Here is a 4,535-nt window from a genome sequence, read left to right as displayed (position 1 = left end):
CCTAGCCATGACCATTACTAATATTTAGCGTGTTAGGGCCATAAAACTGGAATTCTGCCTAATTCTCAAATTTTCTTGTTTCATTGCACACGCCTTATGCATAGGCCCAGGTCACCGGACCCGAATCGTCTAAAATTTTCCAGCACATCAACCTGATTTTCAGATTTTCGTGTACATTCTGTATAGGTCCGGGTCATCGGACCCGGATCGTCTAAAATTTTACCGGCCCATTATAAACAACCTAGGGAACAACCTAGATTTGCATGTGTCTTCTACATAGGCCCGGGCCACCAGATCCGGATCACCTAAAATTTTTCTAGTCTATTGAAAATGGCTTAAGGAACAACATACACCAACTCGCCACGACCGTTACTCGTATTTTGGCATATTACGGTCGTAAAACTTGAATTTCTCCGGATTTCCAGATTTTCGTGTGCCTTTTGCATGGGCCTGGGGCACCAGATCTGGATTGCCTAAAATTTTGTCAGCCCATCAAAAATGACCTAAGAAATAATAGTCACCGCCTTCCATGACCATTACACGTGTTTTGGCATTTTAAGACCATAAAACTAAAATTTCACCTAATTCCCAAATTTTCGTGTGCCATGCATTCTGCATGGGCCGGGGCCACCGCACCCGGATTGCCTAAAATTTTGCATCCCATCAAAAGTAACCTAAGAAAAAATAGTCACTGTCTTGCTATGACCGTTAATCATTTTTGGCATTTTAGGGCCATATTACTGGAATTCAGCTCGATTCCTAGATTTTCGTGAGCTATAGCCTACGTCTTCTGCATGGGCCCAAGCCACCGGGTCTGGATCGCCTAAAATTTTGTGGACCCATCAGAAACGACATAAGGAACAATAGCAACCGCCTAACTATGATCGTTAGTCATTTTTTGGTGTTTTAGGACCATAAAACTAAATTTCACTCGATTCCCAGATATTTGAGTGCTATATCCCACGCCTCTCCATGACCGTTACTAGGCCTTTAGCTATTTTGGACCATAAAACTAGAATTCCAGCCGATTCTTAGATTTTCATGTGCTAGAGCCCGGACCACCTAAAATTTTGTCGGCCCCTCAAAAATGACCTAAGGAAAAATAGTCATCGCCTCGCCATGACCGTTACTCATATTTTGGCGCTTTAGGGTGATAAAATCAGAATTTTGCCCGATTCGGAGAAATTCATATGATATAGCCCATGTCTTCTGCTTCGACTCGGGTCACCGACCAAGATCGCCTAATATTTTTCTGGCCCTCACAAAATTACCTAAGGAAGTATACTCACCGCCTCGCCATGACCATTACTATTTTTTGGTGTTTTAGTGCCGTAAAACTGGAATTATGCTCGATTCCTAGATATTCGTATGCTATAGACCACGCCTTCAACAAAGGACTGGGTACCGGACCCGGATCACCTAAACCTTTGCAGGCCCATAAAAAATGACCTACAGAAAAATAATCACAGCCTAGCATAGCCGTTACTCCTTTTTTGTTTTGTTAGGGCCACAAAACTAGATTTTCGTGTGATATAACCAACGACTTCTGCATGGGCCCAGGCCCCCGAATCCGGATCGCCTAAAATTTTTTCGACCCATGAAAAGAAACCTAAGTAACAATAGTCACTACCTCACAATGACCGTTACTTGGTTTTTGGAGTTTTAGGGCCATAAAACTAGCATTCCGCATGATTTTCAGATTTTCGTGTGCTATATCCTACACCTTCTGCATGGGCTCAGGCCACCGGACCCGAGTTGCCTGAATTTTTTCTGGCCCATCAGATACGACTTAAGGAACACAAGTCATTGCCTTTCCATGACCGTTATTCATTTTTTGGTGTTTTAAGGCCGAAATCTGGAATTCTGCCCGATTCTCAAATATTCGTATGCTATAGCCCACACCGTCTCCATTGGCCTGGGCCACCAGACACGGATTGTTTAAATTTTTGACGGCCCTTCAAAAAGGACCTATGAAAGATTAGTCACCGCATCGCCATGCCCGTTACTTGATTTTTTTTTACGTCTTAGGGCCATAAAAGTAAAATTCCGCTTGTTTTCTAGATTTTCTTATGCTAGAGCACATGCCTACTGCATGGGCCTAGGCTACCGGACCCGGACTGCCTAAAATTTTGCCGGCCCCTCAAAAATGACCTGCGAAACAATAGGCACTGCCTCTCCATGACCATTAGTCCGCTTTTGGCGTTTAGGCCGCAAAATTGGAATTTTTCCATATTCTCACATTTTCGTATGTTATAGACCTCGCCTTCTACATGAGATAGGGCCACCGGAATCGGATCGCCTAAAATTTTACCGGCCCTTCAAAGACGACCTACGTAAAAATAACCACAGCCTAGCCACGATCGTTACTCGATTTTTGGCATGTTAGGGCCATAAAACTAGAATTTCGCCCGATTCCCAAATTTTCGTGTGCTACAGCCCACGCCCCTCCATGGGCCCGGGTCACCGGACCTGGATCGCCTAAAAGATTTTCATCCCATCAAAAATAACCTACGGAGCAGTAGTCACTACCTCTCCATGACCGTTACTCATTTTGTTTGTGTTTCAAGGCCATAATACTGGAATTCCGCACGATTCCCAGATTTTCGTGTGCTATAGCCCACGCCTTCTGCATGGGTGTGGGCCACCGGACCCGGATCGCCTAAAATTTTATCGTCCCATCAAAATGATCTAAGAAACAATAGTCACCGCCTTGCCAAGACCGTTACTTGTTTTTGGCATTTTTGGGCCATAAAACTAGAATTATGTCTGAATCCCAAATTTTCATATGTTATAGTCCACGGCTTCTACATAGCCCCAGTTCACCGGACTCGGATCGTCTAAATATTGTCACAATCGTTCAATGATCATTACTCATATTTTGGTATTTTAGGGCCGTAAAACTGGACTTCTACCCGATTCCTCGATTTTCGTGTGCGATAGCCCAAGCCTTCTGTATGGGCCTCGTCATGACCGTTCTTGGATTTTGGTGTTTTAGAGCCATAAAACTAGAATTCCGCCCGATTCACAAATTTTCGTGTGCAAGCTCACACCTTCTACATGGGCTAGGGCCACTGGACCCGAGTCGCCTAAGGAACACTAGTCCTTGCCTCGCCATGTCCGTTACTAGTTTATTGAAATTTAGAGCCAAAAAACTAGAATTTCGCCTGGTTCCTAGATTTTCGTGTGCTATAACCCACGCCGTATACACTTCCCAGGGCCACCAGACCTGGATCGCCTAAAAGTTTGCCGATCCTTTAAAAATGACCTAAGGAACAATAGTCAGCGCCTCAATTTTTTGATTCCTAGATTTTCGTATAGTCCACGCTTTCTACATAGTCCCCGACTACCGGACCTGATCGCCTAAAATTTTGTCGGCCCTAAAAAATGACCTAAGGAACAATCGTCAGCACCTCGCCTAAAATTTTGCTGGCCCATTAAAATTCTACCTAAGGAATAATAGTCACCGCCTCGCCATGACCATTACTCATCTTTTTAGCATTTTAGGGGCATAAACTAAAATTCTGCCTGATTCTCAAATTTTCGTGTGCTATATAGACCACGACTCCAGCATGGGACCGAGCCACCAGACCCGAATCATCTAAAATTTTGCCGGCCCATCAGAAACGACCTTCGGAACAATAATCACAGCCTAGCACACGGCCATTACTTTTTTGGCGTGTTAGGGCTATAAAACTGGAATTCCACCCTATTCTCAAATCTTCTTGTATTATAGCCCACGCCTTTTGTATGATCCCGGGTCACCAGATCCGAATCGTCTAAAATTTTCTCGTCCCATCAAAAATGAACTAATGAATAATATCCACCGCCTTGCCATGACCGTTATTCGTTTTTGGCATTTTGGGGCCCTAAAACTGGAATTCCGCCTGATTTTTAGATTTTTGTGTGCCTTCTGCATGGGCCCGGGTCATCGGACCCCGATCGTCAAAAATTCTGCCGGCCCATTATAAACAACCTAAGGAACAACAGTCACAGCCATGCCATGACCGTTACTCGTTTTTAAAATGTTTTAGGGCCCTAAAATTGAAATTCTGCCCGATTCCCAGATTTTCTTGTGCCTTTTACATAGTCTCGGGCCACCAGATCCGGATCACCAATAATTTTTCTAGTCTACCAAAAATGACTTAACGAATAATAGACACCACCTCGCCATAACCGTTACTCGTATTTTGGTATTTTAGGGCCGTAAAACTTGATTTTTGCCTGATTTCCAGATTTTCGTGTGCTTTTTGCATGGGCCTGAGCCACCAGATCCGTATTGCATAAAGTTTTGCCAGCCCATCAAAAACGATCTAAGGAACAATAGTCACCGCTTTTCCATGACCGTTACACGTGTTTTGGCGTTTTAAGGCCATAAACTAGAATTTCACCTAATTTCCAAATTTTTGTGTGCCACCACGCCTTCTGCATGGTCAGGGCCACAGGACCCGGATTGCCTAAAATTTTGCGTCGTATAAAAAATAACTTAAGGAAAAATAGTTACCGCCTCACCATCACCGTTAATAATATTTTGGCAT

This window comes from Nicotiana tabacum, chromosome 12, assembly GCF_000715075.1.
Source record: "Nicotiana tabacum cultivar K326 chromosome 12, ASM71507v2, whole genome shotgun sequence".
Taxonomy (NCBI): domain Eukaryota; kingdom Viridiplantae; phylum Streptophyta; class Magnoliopsida; order Solanales; family Solanaceae; genus Nicotiana; species Nicotiana tabacum.
Note: the sequence above shows the minus strand (reverse complement) of the source record.